This window comes from Malus domestica, chromosome 01 (assembly GCF_042453785.1).
Source record: "Malus domestica chromosome 01, GDT2T_hap1".
Taxonomy (NCBI): domain Eukaryota; kingdom Viridiplantae; phylum Streptophyta; class Magnoliopsida; order Rosales; family Rosaceae; genus Malus; species Malus domestica.
Window position 1 is genome coordinate 31,270,423 of NC_091661.1, and position 19,269 is coordinate 31,289,691.

The window sequence follows — 19,269 nt, forward strand, 5'->3', positions numbered from 1 at the left end:
TTTAGATAAACTAATTTTTGTTATACAATATATTTTGATGTACTTTGTCTTCTTCATTTAGGTACATTAAATTCATTACAATATATTTCGGTACTTTGTCTTCATTTAGGTACTTTGTCAAAAAATAAATTAAAATTTGTATATTAATAAATTTAAATATTTAATGGGGAGACATTAAATAAAATACAAATTAATTATTTTGAATTAAGGACACATCAAGGGATTATAATTAATATGTAATCTAACACCAAGTTTATTTTAAATTTTAATCTTCTTGAATGATTAAAGTTAAAAAAAAAACCCAATTATTAATATACACATTTAAATTTATTTTTTGACCAATTTTTTTTTAATTTATTAATTTTATTTAACATTCTTCAAACTTGAAAGACTCAATTAATGTACCTAAAATAGTACCGAAATGTAATATATTGAATTAATGTACCTAAATGTTAGTACCAAAATGTATTATATTAAAGTATGTACCTAAATATGTGTACCGAAATGTATGCACTAAAATGTTAGTACCGAAATTTATGTACCGAAATGTATTATATTGAATTAATGTATCTACATATTTGTATCGAAAGTATGTACCGAAATGTGTGTACCCAAATGTATATGCAACAAAATGTATTATAATGAATTTAATGTACCTAAATGAAGAGGGCAAAGTATATTGAATTATATTGTATAACAAAAATTAGTTTATCTAACTGTTTACAACAAAATATATTACGCTGAATGAAATGAAAATTATAATTATAATGAAATATAATTAATACATTACAATTAGGAAGAAAAAGAGAAATAATTAAAACATCAAAATATAATTAATAAATAAGGTGATTAATGACACACCCCGTCCCGAAGGAGGGCATGCTGGCCGTCACGTGAGAGTGACGTAACCATTTGCACAGTACGGAAGCTTTAATTATACAATTTATAAGTTGATACACCCGAAGGTGAGTCCTAATTTTGTCCAATCTGTCAGAACACCGTCGAATTCCTCGTAGTCACCACACCTTTGTGATTCCTGAACCTGGAGGGGCGCAAAACCAAAATTGAGTGGGTTAGTAAAACAATTCTTTTCCAAATCCAAACATTTTTCAAAACGTTGTAACCCCTCTCCGTAAAACCTGTATATTTTCCCAGAAATGTAAAATATAAATATACATATATATTCTCAAGACTTCAAGTCGTTAACTCAACATTTTCATAACAATTATGCCATGCCACATCATCTCAACATTTCTCATATTAATTATGCCATGCCACATCATCTCAACAGTAATAAGGTATGAATGCATCAACATAATCATATCAGGTGCAAGAAAGTAATCAACCGTAGGCCCTCTAATAGCCCTGTACGGTTGAACCTAGAGCTCAAAATCTATCATTATCACTCTACCGGAGTCACCTCTGTGACCCGTCCGGCCTTCTGCACACAAGTTACGCTCTAGTGCTTCTCATAAATCATCTGTGCACATAATCTAAGGTCACCCACCAGTCGGAATCTCACTAACACTCTCGCGACTGGTCTGTCGTACCCACTCCGCGTGGACTGTACGACTAGCATCTACTTGGATCCAAGGCGAGCGTGCGATGCGGTGAATACTATAAGCACTAAACCATGGTGCAGGATTTGAGCTCAATATATATCATCATCATCATAACAGTAATTAAATACTCATTTGTGCGTCCACCGCACCATTTCATACATATGCATCATAAATCAATTCTTACCTGTGCGTCCACCGCACCAATTCATACATATGCATCATATATTAATTCATGCATGGCATTTCAACTCACATTTCTATATACTTTTCATATCAATTCTATGCATGGTATTTCACTTCCCGTTTTTCCACATAACTCATATGCATTTCATTTTAAACATATTTTCATTTCAATTCAATTTCTGGGAAACGTCAAGTATATATATATACGGAAAACAAAACTGCCCACTCACCTGGAGTTCGCCCTACAACTCCCTAGCACAATACGCCAAGGCGTCATGACGATCGCCGCCTAGAATAGTAATCAAATCCAGGCTCAGAATTCATATCGATAGAATACATAACTTATATAAAATACGTCACTACGTTGATCGATCCGGAAGATCTGCCACTCAGATTTTAAATCCATAACTTCCAGAGGTCCACATTATACCTCTAGGACAACATCCTAAAATTTCATTACCATCCAACGGTCGGATCTCCGTCAATTTCCAAAACTAAGTGACGGTTAACATTTTATATTATGGACTTACAATTCCAATTCCGGAAGATCCCTAACTCGGATTCCCAATCCGTAAGTTCCAATAATCCTCAAATATTACGTATTACAACGTATCAAATTTTGGTGACGATCCAACGGTCGGATCATCAATTCACATTTTCACCAAAACTATAAAACGTTATTCGAACACCTAACCAACAATCCTTAATAACTTTCTCATACGGTGCTCAAATTGGGTATATGAATATACCACAGTGATCTACTCGACGTCACGGACGTCGACATATTTTTAAAATAATTTTATTTTTATTTTTTATTTTACTGTAGCACCATCTTCTTCCTTGGGTCGCCGGACTGGTTTTTCCGGCGGCTGTTTTCCGGGCGGTTTTTCAAATTGCCATAACTTTGTCATTTCTCAACGAAATCAAGTGATTCAAAAACGAAAGTTGTAGCCCTTGAAGAGACAAAGAGAATGGTACCTTACACAACACCTAGTTCGCCGTGGTTTGGCCGGAAACTGCCTCGAAAGCCTCGGAGGTCGCCGGAAACTGGGTATTTTTCAAATGAGTATAACTTCTTCAATACTCAACGAAATTGAGTGAAACAAAAAGGAAAGTTGTAGTACTTGACGAGACGAAGAGATTGATACCTACCTCGACTCCTAACTCGCCGGTGATTCGCCGGAAAATGCCTCGAAAGTTCCGGCCAAACTTTGAACTTGTCGATCTCCGTGTTCTTACGTCCAAAAACTTCCAACGAAGCACTCCGAGCTTCGTGGGAACCTCCTAGAGCTCCCTATGATCTTAGTTTGGCCTAAAAATCAACAAATACAAAGTTCATGAATAGTGTCATTTCACGGGCTTGAGTTTTCTACGTGAAATCGTGGGAAACCTTACCTGAAAACAATACCAATGTGTTCGTATGGTCCTCACGAACATGATGGTACCTTCCTCATCCTGAAACTGTGAAGTTTTCGAGAGCCTTGGTGTTTGTCCGAGAGTTTGAGAGAGAATGAGGGAGTGTGAGAGTGACTGAGGGAGAGATGAGGAAGAGAGAGAGAAGGAGACAACAAAACGGGAAATGGGGAAGGATTTCAGAAGGTAGGACCCTACATAAAGTCCAAATACAAAATATTAACACATACAATAATAAATCTAACCCTAGTTTAGGATGTTTTTAGGTAAAACAAATACCAAATTTACGCACCTTAATCTCGTTTAAGGGCGTTTCTGTAATTTCACGTCCTCGGAGTTTATAATTCCGGGACGGGCTGTGACAATCTCCCCTCCTTATAGAATTTCGTCCCCGAAATTCTAGCCACCAACCAACCCATCAAAACTCATAAAATAGCCTCGGATACATACCTCTCATCCGTTCTTCCGTCTCCCAAGTAGTTTCTTCCGCTGAATGGTTCATCCACAATACTTTTACCACTTACTCTGTCTTAATTCTCAGGACCTTCTTTTTCCAATCCAAAGTCATCCTTGGTTCCTTATCAAGTCGAATCCAATTTAATTCTCAATAGTTGCACCAGAATTCCATGAGACGACTCTGCCACCTAGTGACAACGCATCGAACACAAAATACATTATGTGCCTTAGCCAATTCTGAAGGCATCACAAACTTGTATGCAACTTCATCGATTCTTTTAATGATCAAAACGGTCTGATGTGTTTAAATCTTATCTTGTCTACTTTCCAAATCTTACTATTTCTTTTCATGAAGAAATTTCCAAAAATATAAAATCATCTACGTTATACACTCGATTAGTGGCATACCCATCTGTTAATCTCTTTTGTCATTCCTGGCTACTTTCAGGTTAACTTACTCACCTGAATATTTTGAGGAGACTCATCCATAGTCTCAGGGCCCGCAAGAACTCTTTTGTCAACTTCTGTCCAACACAAAGGTGTACTATAAGGTAATTTGGTAACCAAGCTTCTTGTACGCTATCCAAAACTTAGAAGTAACCAACATACCCAAAAACTTAACATTGTATATCGTCAAAATTGCTTTCTTTAATTCCACATAATTTGGCACATACGTCCCATTCTCTTGCATAAACATACCATCCAATTCTGCCTCGGTTAATTCTTGAATTCCTTCGTCAAGCATTTGAGTCTTGAGTACGACCTTACCAAATAGGCCTAACTTGAAATTTAACAAGTATAACTTCTTCTCGATCTTCCATTCTTAATTTTTCTTCCGTTGGTTTTCAATCCACAAGATGATACTCTTGGCAAACGTGCCAGACATTAATCTTACTGTAGTCTTCTCACCAAATGCTTCAGCTAGAACAAACTTTACGATCACCCTGATCGTACAATCATGTTCATTAAGCAATACAATTCACCTTTGCTGCCTCATATCAAAATCCTTCCGAGTAAACAAATATTGGAGACTCTTTTGATTTGTAAAATCTTGCATTCTTATCAACATATAATGTCTCCATAACTTCACAGCAAGGATGATAATCGTGACTTCCAAATCACCAGTAGGGTAATTCATCTCATGAGATTCCATTTGTCGTGAAACGTATGCAATCACCCTAACATTTGCATCAACATGCATCCAATACCATTCAAGAAACATCACTAAAAATTTATGATTACCACTATTCTCTGGGATTACTAAAATACGTGCATGAGTGAGGAAATACTTCAGTTGTTGAATCATTTGCTCACAATTTCCTTCCCACTCATACATAACCTCTTTTCTCAACCGTCTCGTCAATGACAAAGCAATGACTGAAAAATCTTTCACAACCATTCAAGATAGCCTGGTAAGCTAAGAAATTCCGAATCTCAATTACAGTTCGTGGTTGTTCCAATTCCTCAATTTCTGCTATCTTTTAAGGATTCACTTGAATACCTTAAGCAGACATAACAAATTTTAGAATGCCACTTGATCCATTTAACTTTAGCTTTTGCTAAACTTAGCATACAACCAACGTTCTCTCAATCTTTGCTTCACCGACTTAATACGTTTACATGCTCTGCTCTGGCTCAGAATATGCCAGAATATCTTCAATGAAAATGATATCTATTTATCAAGGCATTATTGGAATACATCATTCATCAACTCATAAAACAGCATGAGTATCCATATAGCATCACCAAACTTCATAAAGACTATAACGAGTCCAGAAAAACAATCTTAGGAACAACGTTACTCATAATCTTCAATTGGTAGTAACCAGATCTCAATTCAATCTTTGAATCTTCGCAATTACTTATGAGCTGGTTAAATAAACATTAGTACATCACCATGGATAACGGTTCTCAATCGTTACCCGACTCCATTGTCTATAATCAATGAACAGTCTCAAGATCCATTTTCTTCCTCACCAACAAACTGGGGCTCCTCAAAAGTGTTATACTAGGTTGAATAAAACTTTTATCAACCAATTCTCTCAACTGAATTTCCAATTCCCTTAACTCATCATGAACAAATCTTTAACATAAATTTATACCTGGCAACAAATCAATAATGAACCTCATATCTCTGCCTGAAGACAATCCAGGTATACTTTCAGGGAAGACATCAAGAAAAGTCTAACCCTTTCGACATTATTCACACTACTCCAAACAACATCATTTAGCACCACATGAGCTAATATTTTTGACAGCCTTTCGAAAACAATCTCTTTGCTCTCACAGCATAAATAACGGCCTGACTCAATCCACTTTGCATACTAACAAAAGTAATCTCTGGTCATCCAGATCGATGGAAAGTAACTGGTTTCCCGTAACATTCCATCTAGTCACAACTATAAACAATCACTCTAATGGAATAAAATTAATTGACCCAATACATACTTTATTATTACTGAACATTCTAAGTAAGTACAACACTAACATAAAATAACCTACCGGTTTGCTTGCTTAACGAATCCACGAATGAGTTATTAATATTACGGTCTGCAGCCCGCAATACTGATAAATCATCGTTGTCTCGATAAGTAGGCAACCACTCTCAAAGATATAACAATACTATTTTGTCACTCAATGCAAAATACATACACTCGTCTCAACTACATTTATTTACCACTCTCTAGGTAATATCATACATAATAAGAAATATATCAGCCGAAGTCAACTAGAATGACCAATACGGTTGATTCAACTCTTATCTCAATAATACGTCGGCCGGATCCACTCCGCGTGGTCGGTACGGCCGAGCCTATAACTCACCAATTTCTCATGTGTCAATGAATCCACTTCTCATGGTCTGTACGGCTGAACATATAACTCATCAAATCTCTCTGTACTCACGGTCAATCCGACCAAACTACTAAGTCCATAACTCTGCTGAATCGACACTATGATATCATGGAAAATTGTTGAGTACAACTGATTCTAGGGACGATTCACAATTATGTGTCCCATCTGTTCACATAAACACATTCATTAATTTCACATTTCCCAAAGTGTTAATTTTGTACCTGCTGCACAAGGTACATTTCCTTTACTCGAGACACCTTGTCTCAAATATCTGGGATTACCAGTATATCCATCACTTTTATTCTAACCAGCGACATTAAAACCTCAGCTGGAAGAATTAACTCTAGCTTCACTTCTTTCGAAGCTCTGAATCTTTCTATATCCTTGATATGACGAATCATTAACTTTATCGTCTTCTTTTAATTCCCATTCATTTCTTATTCTTCTTTATTCTCGTTGCTCATGTTCTCAGAGTCCTCAAGACTCAACAGCATCTCGTATATTCCTGGTAAGAAGTATAATGGATAATGGTCACCCAAAATACCACTTCCCTTTTGCCACCCAGCTTAAAACAACATAACACCTCAACCAAATTAACAACAATATCTGGATAGAACGAGGCAAGTCTGAAAACTTTCTATAATATCCCTCGATCATCACCTTCCTTGATTCACATTTGCAAACTCTTGCTTACTACCATCGATAAATGCCGGAGGGATAAACTTTTCCTTAAACAAGTCCTTAAACAATTTTAAATCGGCTGTTCCTCCGGTGACAACAAATCATACTCCTGTTTCCACCAGGATACAAATTCATACCCAAAACCAGGTAGTCGTCTCGACCCCCTGTCAGAAGGAAGATTCCTTTGACTTGCATAATCTGAAACATCTTTTCCAAATGGTTAAACCGTTACTTCGCTCCCTCAGGTTCATCATTTCATAAGGTGATTCAAATTCAACTCATAACCCATCTTAAAATGTCCCTTTTTATAATAGACTGAATCACCCTAATAATAGTTTTCCCTAAACCGCTATATTAGGGAGACTAAATTCCTCTAACTACGTGGTTTGCTACGAGGCGGTGTAGTTCTGACAGAATTCACTATAAACTTCTCAAGATGTCCAAGATTGCAACCATGCTCTGATACCAACTGACACACCCCGTCCCGAAGGAGGGCATGCTGGCCGTCACGTGAGAGTGACGTAACCATTTGCACAGTACGGAAGCTTTAATTATACAATTTATAAGTTGATACACCCGAAGGTGAGTCCTAATTTTGTCCAATCTGTCAGAACACCGTCGAATTCCTCGTAGTCACCACACCTTTGTGATTCCTGAACCTGGAGGGGCGCAAAACCAAAATTGAGTGGGTCAGTAAAACAATTCTTTTCCAAATCCAAACATTTTTCAAAACGTTGTAACCCCTCTCCGTAAAACCTGTATATTTTCCCAGAAATGTAAAATATAAATATACATATATATTCTCAAGACTTCAAGTCGTTAACTCAACATTTTCATAACAATTATGCCATGCCACATCATCTCAACATTTCTCATATTAATTATGCCATGCCACATCATCTCAACAGTAATAAGGTATGAATGCATCAACATAATCATATCAGGTGCAAGAAAGTAATCAACCGTAGGCCCTCTAATAGCCCTGTACGGTTGAACCTAGAGCTCAAAATCTATCATTATCACTCTACCGGAGTCACCTCTGTGACCCGTCCGGCCTTCTGCACACAAGTTACGCTCTAGTGCTTCTCATAAATCATCTGTGCACATAATCTAAGGTCACCCACCAGTCGGAATCTCACTAACACTCTCGCGACTGGTCTGTCGTACCCACTCCGCGTGGACTGTACGACTAGCATCTACTTGGATCCAAGGCGAGCGTGCGATGCGGTGAATACTATAAGCACTAAACCATGGTGCAGGATTTGAGCTCAATATATATCATCATCATCATAACAGTAATTAAATACTCATTTGTGCGTCCACCGCACCATTTCATACATATGCATCATAAATCAATTCTTACCTGTGCGTCCACCGCACCAATTCATACATATGCATCATATATTAATTCATGCATGGCATTTCAACTCACATTTCTATATACTTTTCATATCAATTCTATGCATGGTATTTCACTTCCCGTTTTTCCACATAACTCATATGCATTTCATTTTAAACATATTTTCATTTCAATTCAATTTCTGGGAAACGTCAAGTATATATATATACGGAAAACAAAACTGCCCACTCACCTGGAGTTCGCCCTACAACTCCCTAGCACAATACGCCAAGGCGTCATGACGATCGCCGCCTAGAATAGTAATCAAATCCAGGCTCAGAATTCATATCGATAGAATACATAACTTATATAAAATACGTCACTACGTTGATCGATCCGGAAGATCTGCCACTCAGATTTTAAATCCATAACTTCCAGAGGTCCACATTATACCTCTAGGACAACATCCTAAAATTTCATTACCATCCAACGGTCGGATCTCCGTCAATTTCCAAAACTAAGTGACGGTTAACATTTTATATTATGGACTTACAATTCCAATTCCGGAAGATCCCTAACTCGGATTCCCAATCCGTAAGTTCCAATAATCCTCAAATATTACGTATTACAACGTATCAAATTTTGGTGACGATCCAACGGTCGGATCATCAATTCACATTTTCACCAAAACTATAAAACGTTATTCGAACACCTAACCAACAATCCTTAATAACTTTCTCATACGGTGCTCAAATTGGGTATATGAATATACCACAGTGATCTACTCGACGTCACGGACGTCGACATATTTTTAAAATAATTTTATTTTTATTTTTTATTTTACTGTAGCACCATCTTCTTCCTTGGGTCGCCGGACTGGTTTTTCCGGCGGCTGTTTTCCGGGCGGTTTTTCAAATTGCCATAACTTTGTCATTTCTCAACGAAATCAAGTGATTCAAAAACGAAAGTTGTAGCCCTTGAAGAGACAAAGAGAATGGTACCTTACACAACACCTAGTTCGCCGTGGTTTGGCCGGAAACTGCCTCGAAAGCCTCGGAGGTCGCCGGAAACTGGGTATTTTTCAAATGAGTATAACTTCTTCAATACTCAACGAAATTGAGTGAAACAAAAAGGAAAGTTGTAGTACTTGACGAGACGAAGAGATTGATACCTACCTCGACTCCTAACTCGCCGGTGATTCGCCGGAAAATGCCTCGAAAGTTCCGGCCAAACTTTGAACTTGTCGATCTCCGTGTTCTTACGTCCAAAAACTTCCAACGAAGCACTCCGAGCTTCGTGGGAACCTCCTAGAGCTCCCTATGATCTTAGTTTGGCCTAAAAATCAACAAATACAAAGTTCATGAATAGTGTCATTTCACGGGCTTGAGTTTTCTACGTGAAATCGTGGGAAACCTTACCTGAAAACAATACCAATGTGTTCGTATGGTCCTCACGAACATGATGGTACCTTCCTCATCCTGAAACTGTGAAGTTTTCGAGAGCCTTGGTGTTTGTCCGAGAGTTTGAGAGAGAATGAGGGAGTGTGAGAGTGACTGAGGGAGAGATGAGGAAGAGAGAGAGAAGGAGACAACAAAACGGGAAATGGGGAAGGATTTCAGAAGGTAGGACCCTACATAAAGTCCAAATACAAAATATTAACACATACAATAATAAATCTAACCCTAGTTTAGGATGTTTTTAGGTAAAACAAATACCAAATTTACGCACCTTAATCTCGTTTAAGGGCGTTTCTGTAATTTCACGTCCTCGGAGTTTATAATTCCGGGACGGGCTGTGACAATTAATGTATCAAGGACTAAAATTAGATTTTGATCTTACTTCGATGATGTCCCGGTTTATGGCTATTTCGCTTAAATTTGGTACCTTTGTTTTCCAGAATCTCTGTTTCAATTAGCTTATGGGGGCTTTTAATTAGCTTCATGTTATTGTTTTTCGGCTCCTTAAGTTTTGAATTGGTGTCTTTGAAGGGGTAATCATTCCATTCATAGAGTTGGTGTTGTTTGCACCTAAAATATGTCATTCGGGCTAAATATGGCAAATATGACATTTGAAGGATGATGGGGCAAAACATTGAATCTGAAGAGATATTTGGTGCAAGTGGGATAGTTTAAACATTGTAATATTACTTTTCCTTTTTGTTTTGGTGATGGAGGTTTGCCAAAAGCTTTCTTTAATCAAAACAATTGCATGCTTTCAAGTGGATTGGAAGGGACACAGACTTTCTTGCAAAGAACATGTGAAAGGAGCCAACTTGCTTCTTTTAAATGTTAGTTTATTGCAAGTGGTGGAGACATGTGATGAAAGCATGTGGTGAAGATACAAACTTGCTTATTTTAATGTTTCACAATGCAAGTTGCCCAAGCTTCTTTCGGGCAAGTGCAATGTTCTCAGCAAGGGGGCTCTTTTCAGATCTCTATATAAAGGAGCAGAAACACAAGGATTATGGACACTCAATCAAACAAATAAATACACAAACTCTGCTCAAGCCAGATTTGCATACGAAGCTGTAGTCAGCCCAGATCTTAGATCTTTCTAGGATAATCTCCTACAAAAGCCATCTTTCTCTAGTTTATTAGCTCTGTTACTCATTCGGTAGTATCGATCTCTTTTGTATTTTCTATACGACTCATTTCCAGTTTGGCATCCCTCTGTACTTAGAATGCTTTGTACTTTGAATAAATACATTTATGTACAACTGCAATCATCTACTTTCCTCAAGCATTCACACTTCTAGCAACCTTGCCATTTACATATTGTTCAATCTCTCCATATAAGTAAAGTCCTTAGTTTTAAGGCAAAGAAAGAACCTTGATTTGAGCTACTCCCATTCAATGGCACAATCTCTTGGTTTGAAGTCAATCTCAGGCGCAACCTCAATTATTCAGAACCCGTCTGCTAGCGGCATCTAGTAGTGGCACGCCCGCACCCACCAATCTTATGTTTGAATAAATTCCCGGCATGCCCGCAAGGCCCATGGCGAATTTAGGGAGCGAACAGGTGTCTCTAGGTGTGTTAGGAAAGATGAATCAAATTTGGATTCTCCTTCTCATTGATCTTGTATTTATTATCCTTAAATATTACTTGTACTTCAAGTCAAAGACTTATGTGTGTGTGTGTGTATTGTACACTTTACACATCAATGAATTATCAAGGTTATACTTTTCTATAAAGTGTCAATCGTTTAGGCCTTTCCTCGACTCCCTTTTCCTCTCTCGACCCCCTTACCTCCGCTGCCAACCCTAGCAAGGCTTCTTACTTCTTGCCGTCCCCCTCCCCCCCTCCCTTATGGCTTCCGAGTTCCACTTCCTCTACCCCTGTCGACTCCTCTCTCTCGAGGGCGAATGTGGCTCACTTTCTTAAACTCACATAATCTATCTATCTCCTTTGGTCTTGTCAGATGAACCCTTCTTGCAGTTAGAAAACTTTGTTCTTGTAAATTCTCCTTTCTTTTTGGCAGATTAGAGATTTCGTTGCAGTTGATACTTTGTTCACTTCGGTCAGTCAATGTGAGATCAATGTATGTTACTATTGAGAATTGTAAACTGAATATCATAGCCTATAATTTGTAACAGCTGTATCAATTGTGAAGTAGCATGTAATAAACACAATTATGGAAAGAACAAAGTGTAAGACTAAACTAGACTTAAAGATTAATACGCCAGCTAAGAACACAAGGATCAATCAACTAAATCACAATCATTATACCATGTATGTATTATATATGTAAGTACTGAAACATTCACAACAACACATACATGCAGACATGTTCACGGATGAATAAGTCATGAAAACCTGCACACAACCTTCTCTCTGCAAAACTCAATGCTCTCCAACTTATAGGTAATTGGAACAATAAGAGCGTGTTTTTGTGAGAGTGGGGGCTTGTGGCTTTATACTACAAGATCTGGATCGCCCTATAACAATCCCACAAGGATTACAAGACTGCATTCCTTATATCATTATGAGTCCTATAAACGAGCAAATACAAGAGTCCTCAATATACCAATATGATTGGATTAACTCTTGTCAACATGATTTAGACTTCTTTATAATATCAATTATCCCAAGACTTGTATGAATCCTACTCATGCTCTTACACAAAGAGTTTCGCTATTTTTATTATAGCATTTCCAAATGCTATGATATCATCTACACACACAGAATTTTATAAACCTATATAATGAAAAAGGCTTGAGCTATTATAGCGTGGGCTGAATAGCGTTTTTCTAAAACGCTAATGTATATTATTATGACATCAATGCACGTTGGTTAAGCTGCCATGATCTTCACCTCTTGAGAACCCTTCTTCTCGTTTTTCTCCCCCTGTAGCGGGTGAATGTTAACGTCATTTTGTTTTAAAACAATGTATATCATAAATTAATGGTGAGAGATGGAGGTTGAGGAACATACTTTGTTTATAGCTCGGAGACGACGACCACTACGGAATGCTGTTGCTATAGTAGAAGCTGCCATGATCTTCATCGCTGGAGTTAGAGTACCCTCCTTCTTCCACTGTAGCCGGTGTTTGGAAACTACACTATCCAAGTCATTGGCCGTGAGCAGAAATGCATCTACTTTTATCCGAGTTTTGACATGTTTGCTGGAGACTGGAAGTTCGGTGAAACTGCCTGGTGCCCAATCGAAAAGCTCTTCCCCGTAAAAGTCACCTTTCCGGAGGGGCTTGGTGCCCATTGATGAGATTCCTCGCCCAGCTTGACTATCACTCGACGCGTAGGTCCACACTGTCCCTTCCATAATGATCAGCACGCAGTCGAGTGGATCTCCCATTCGAAAAATGTTGCTGTTCTCAATGTACGTCACTGGCTTCAGATAGTCGCACATCAACGTCAACACTTTGTCATCCATGCCTTGAAGCATTTTTACCTAAACACGTACACGCACGGGAGCAGCCATATGTCAGAACAACATTGCAGTGAAAATGGATGCAAGTAACCTAGTTGAAGTAATAACAATATTATTCTGTGTTGTTAACTAACTTAGCATTATTATATAACTTTGGACTATAAACTCTACGAATATAGCGCACTCTTATCTTTATTGGTATTCATTCGTTGAATCTTAACGTCATTTTGTTTTAAAACAATGCATACCATAAATTAATGGAGAGAGATTGAGGCTGAGCATACTTTCTGAAGTGTTTTCATGCAAAGACAACGCTTCAAAGATGTTCTGGTTTTCCCGGGAAGAATGGAGAAGAGAAAATTATGGAGATCAGCGTCAATGTGTTGCTTCAATGTTTTTTGTTTCAATGTTTGCTTTATGCTACTCAAGATCTCTTCCCTTAAATCATTAGGGAGTTCATTTGTGGCCATCCAAGTGTGTACGTCTAGCTTCTTCATCTTCATCTTTTGTCTCATCTCCTCTTTTTTTGTAGCTTCCATCTGCATAAAAGTCTGTCACGCCACAAATCAAACAATTACTTAATATACTCAAAGAATGATCTCCGCATACAGTCCCAAACATGGGAAAATTGTTGAAAGCTTATGTACAGAGAGATTGAATATACCAACCTGTACGTTTCCAATGAGATATAAAAACAGTAGCAAACCAACGATAGAAATGAAAATCGCGAACAAGTTTTCCCCCACTTATGTACTTGTTGTCAGATTAGTCCCAAAATTACTGCAAAATATTAAGGTACATGATATCATATTAGACAATACAGCTGAATTATATAACCCAAAAAAAATTTATTCGTTACGTATTTTTTAAAAAATTGTTTTGTCAATGATATAATGTGAACCTTAGATTTCGCAGGCCCCACCAGAAAGAGTAAAAAAACTTTTTTCTGAACGGTATATGCTCCGTGTTTTGATTCTGAAGGGAATCAATAAATATTCCAAAGTTAAATGAAGATGAAGCACCATTTGGAGTATCTAACGGGCAATGCTCATTTATAAATGTTATATTTCTTGCAGTGGAACTTCGACTATCGCAATTGAAAGTATTCAAACATGCTCTGGGATCTTTACTATGATTTACACAAGCCTCTTGCCAACATGTTAACTCTCGTTGAATAGAAAAAAAGTACCAAAAAGCTCCGAGTACCTAAATACATACCATGCAAACACAAAACCTCAGATAATTAGTCTAACATAACATTAATAATTACCAAAGTATTAGAACAAAATGCCAATTGAAGTGAAACTTACGTGGCTGGAAAGAATGTAGAGAAACATGTTGTATAGACCCTTAATCCACATCCCATTAATCATTTTGAAATCCTCGGCTGATAGGTAGATTCGATAAATCCTCGGAAAATACTGACAGAGAAGAAAAAAATTCAGAACGTCTTTGTGTTCCACTAATCCTGAGCCTTTCATTGTGTAAAAAATAACTCCTATTAGCAGCTGCAGAAAATCAAAACATAAAAAAGGGTTAGAACTCAGAACATAGAAGTCCATCAATTTCAGCCAGCCACAAAAAAGAAAAAGAAAAAGAAAATTAGAGTTTAGTTAATTTCTTTCTCTTACTTGTGGGAGGGGAAGAAGAGCGAAAAAGCCTATTACAGTAAAGACAGATAACCACGGCATCTTCTGAGCTATTTTCATGGCAACTTGATCAATCAACTTTCTGATTTTCGTTTTCTTATGCGAATTTCCCCCATTTTTCTGGGTTTGTGGTTTTGCATTTTGAACACGGTCATAAATTTCACATATAAAATGCCCCAGGAAAATGACATCCGTGAGTGATCGCGTGAGACAAGCAACAATGCTCAACGTTTTGTCCATTTGAAGGCACTTGTCATCCTGATCGATGATCAGGACGTAAAAGAACAAGGGATCCAGAGAGACAGCAAATACGCATGATATCGCAAATATTATGTTCCTTGTTGCTTTCGAACGTTCTCCAGCCTTTCTGGGAAACACGCAACAAACAACAAATGAAATCCATAACATAAAATAATACTCTTATCAGCAATGCACAATTAAATTTTGAAGTGTCAAAAGTAGTGCCCTAATAATAATTCAACAATAATTTTACGAGATTAACTACAATACTTATATTTATTTAGGGGTGTGATATCCACACACCTCATTTTACTTCTCACACACCCTTCTAATTTTCAGCCGTTGGATTGAATAAATTGAAAAAGATCAACGGACATAAATTAACAAGAGGCGTGTGAGAATAATTTGGGATGTGTGGATAGCGCACCCCTTTATTTAATACAATCACTACCAGTACTTAAAAATTTTCCCACCCACGATTGGGCTTAGGATTTTTCAGCCCATCGTGGACTTTATTTCTACCACCGGTGCGCCAGTCGCATCGCGCCGAACCACGAGCCCAAATGAAACGACATGTCGTTTGGATCTTCTTCTATAGATCCAGGCCCCACCACCTCTCTGGTTTTCCCCGACGCCACTGACAACTTCAGGTCGTCGTGAATGGCCAAAATCTCGTCTTCGATGTCGGCGAACAGAGTTTTTTAGATGATGGAGTCCAGGGATTGTGAGATTATCTGAAATCTCTCCCGAATTTGGGTATTGTGCGATCGAACTTACCACACCACCGTCGATTTTGACGAGGTCGATGTTGGTGGTGTTTGGGTTAAAACTTGAACTTTGGGCTCAAAAGGGAGTTGGCCCAAAAGAAGGACTAGGAGGAAAGGAGCCTGAAGCTCAGCCAAAGCCCAGAAGGCAAAAAAAGGGCTTTTCCCGACTAGGTGCAGATCATTTGAGCCACTTGCTCACCTACCTAGAGACCAAGTGGTGTAGACCAGCCAGCTAATCAGCCCAAAAACACTTTACAGTGGCAGTATAAGTAAAAAGCTGATGAGTCATTGCCCTTCAAGCTGCATTCGGGCAAGATTAATGCTACAGGAGGCCAAGCCAAACTATCTATAAAATAAGAAAGAGAAATCAGAGACAAAGACACTCTAACAAACAAACAAATACAAGCACAAACTCTGCTTAAGCCAGATTTGCCTTCAACGAAGCTGTAGTCAGCCCAAGCCTTCATCCCTTTCGGGATCAACCCTTACCAAAAGCCTTTGTAAAAGCTCTGCTACCTTGTCTAAATCTTGCTGTAGTATCGATTTCCTTATGTAAACTCGTCTCCCTATCCCTCTTTCTAAACTCTCAAACCCCTTTATAAATCACAAAGATACGAAGTTGTAAGACGACTAGCCTTGCCCGACCCTCTTTGATTTTGTCTTTTCATTCATAAATCTAGTAGTATGTTGTATACTTCCATTTGTATCCAAGTTATTTCTAGCAAGTTGATGATTAAAAGACTCCTCAGTTTTTGAATCCGATTGGAATCTGTATTCACAGTTTAGATCAGATCTGAGTTCTAAACCCTCGGGCATATAAGATTGATCATTCAAAAGTCCTTGGTCTCAAGGCATAAAAAAGAACCTTATGTGGACTTAACCCATCCACGACAGTCTTTGATAACAAGAAGTTCGAAGTTACTTGGGGCGCAAGTAATCAACCTATTTCTTAGTTTTATTTCTGTTATATTATGATTATCATAGAACGTTTGAGTATAGAAGTAATTATGATGGGAAGCCTCAAGGCCTACATCTAAGGCCTTACAAAGGCACCTATTTGGATTCATTCTGCTCTTCGGGCTCGGGTAATTAGAAGTATAATAGTCATAATACTTCAGCAGTCAATGAAACAAACATTATATGTTCGAGTACTGGGTTAGTTCTTGATTGTGAGCCTAAAGGCCGACACCTAAGGCCCCATAAAGGCACATTTCATAACTAAAACAGCCTCTCGGGTATATATACAACTAAAACTCAACATCTGTTTTACATCTGCCATGCTAAAGATGGCAGTGGCACGCCTGAGCACCTAAAAGTTAATCTTGATTGTGAGCCTAAAGGCCTACACCTAAGGCCCCACAAAGACACCCTTCAAAGTTAACTATGTCATTCTCTTTCAGCCTTGCCCGACAAGACCGCCAGTGAGTAGAAGCCCGACAGAAAGCATCAACCGGCGCCAACCTCTCGGGGAGCTGTGTGCTCGTCCGCTAGGAAACATCCCCAACGGAAATTCTAGCCACGAACATGTGGGGTTGCCGCAAGCAACGCTGCAGGCCTAGTGGCTGCTAAAGCCACCACCCAAGCCCAGTCTGTGCCGCGAAAAATTGAGTTTTATTTACGAACTTTTAGCGCTCTCTTTCTTTCCCCTTGCCTGGACCATGTCGAGAAGACAATGGTGGCTTTGAGGAATATTGTCTCGAATATTCTGCCCCACACACATGGGTTTCGATGCTATTCGCTTTAGCTGAATTGGATTTAACCTTTGATTATATTGTGCAATATTGTTTGTGTGTTTTTCAGTTGAGTTTCATGTATTGTATATCTGTATTTCTATTGAGAATGCAGGTATGTTTCAGTCTCGAGTTAGTAGTTTCGAGCATGCCATAGAAACCTATTGAGTTTTTAAGAACACTCCACTCGTGTTGAGACCATATGTGCTCTTTGATTGATTTGTTAAATCAAATCATGTATTAGAACTCGAATGTTCTAACAATGATGCCATTGGAAGTCTTATTCACATAGCTAATTTTCACACTTGTGAGACGCCAATTGAAATGGGTCCAAAACATGACTACTGAGAAACCATTGGGGCAAACACGACGTGCTCTTCATACCTAAGATCACTCCTGACAACCAAATTTTGGTCCATCCAACCTGTTTCTAGGCCCTGGCACCGCCCACCTTATAGAGAGGCCCTTATCTTCTCCCGTTCGGAAAGAACATTGTTGAGATTTCAAGAATATTTGAAAGGACAATGATCATGTTTGAACCACCATTGAGAAAAATTAAGTAGAATATCTTCGCATCACATCCAATGAATATAGCACGAAACATATTTTGGAGATCATGGTTTGCTGCCCCGAATGGAGTGCACCATGTGGCCGGCTAAAGGCCATGTGATTTGAGCACTTTTGTGTCTTGGGACGACTTTTTAGGACATCCCAATTAAGATATAACTTGCTATAGGATCATCTTACTCATCACAAGATTGTACATGCTAACGCTCAAAACTAGTGAGGCTAAAAAGGTTGACACTTGATGGAATTGGGCCTTGCAAATAAATAAGAATAAACATAGTATTTTGGAACTCTCAACGAATCCCCAACACCTTATCAAAGATTCCCTTTTGCTACGCCAAACTGCTCGCCTTATTGTGCAAATGGTGCACTGCTATACTATGAGGGTGACAGATAGGAGTATGCTAAGTTCAGAATTTGAAATACTTAAAAGAGAGAGAGAGAGAGAGAGAGAGAGAGAGCACGAACCTGCCCATTTTCTTTGCTGCCCGGTCCTCCACATTTGAAGTTTCTATACTGACGTTTCTCTTCATAATAACTCAAATATATATATGTACTCAATGACCCTGATGATGAGCAAAAAAGATCACCTAAATAGCTACGACGAGGTTTTCAGTTTACAAGGTGGAGAGAGAATAGCACGCAGAGAGCTAGCATCTGAGTTGAGTGGCAGAAACTGAAGCTGTTGGCTGCATTGCCATTCTCTTTTAAGACGAACTGAATTCACGCTTCTGCCTTTTAATATCACGTAGGTCTTTTAGTATGACTTAAGTGTTTTAATATGACGTAAGTTTTTAAGCAGTTGAAGGTGGTCTAATATATTAATGGATAGTATGTTGCGTTTTAACGATGCACCATGAATTCCAAGCTCTCTTATAAATTAATGTAATAGTTTCATATCCATCTCTCTTCCCTCTCCCCTTAATAAGGACACTTTTTTTTTAC

At 38.3% G+C, this 19,269-nt stretch overlaps 2 long non-coding RNA genes and 1 pseudogene across 2 annotated transcripts; all 3 read right to left on the reverse strand.

The window, feature by feature from the left end:
- Nucleotides 1-911: 911 nt before the first annotated feature.
- LOC139195356 (uncharacterized) lies at nucleotides 912-3,326 on the reverse strand. Its single transcript, XR_011580202.1, has 5 exons — nucleotides 3,141-3,326; nucleotides 2,898-3,057; nucleotides 2,724-2,792; nucleotides 1,976-2,034; nucleotides 912-1,042 (listed from the first exon to the last, which is right to left on the reverse strand). It is a non-coding gene; the product is annotated as an uncharacterized lncRNA (long non-coding RNA).
- A 4,350-nt stretch (nucleotides 3,327-7,676) lies between these two features.
- LOC139195358 (uncharacterized) lies at nucleotides 7,677-10,076 on the reverse strand. Its single transcript, XR_011580205.1, has 5 exons — nucleotides 9,906-10,076; nucleotides 9,663-9,822; nucleotides 9,489-9,557; nucleotides 8,741-8,799; nucleotides 7,677-7,807 (listed from the first exon to the last, which is right to left on the reverse strand). It is a non-coding gene; the product is annotated as an uncharacterized lncRNA (long non-coding RNA).
- Nucleotides 10,077-12,508: 2,432 nt separating this feature from the next.
- Nucleotides 12,509-19,112, reverse strand: LOC103443914 (cyclic nucleotide-gated ion channel 1-like; annotated as a pseudogene).
- Between the last annotated feature and the right edge of the window lie 157 nt (nucleotides 19,113-19,269).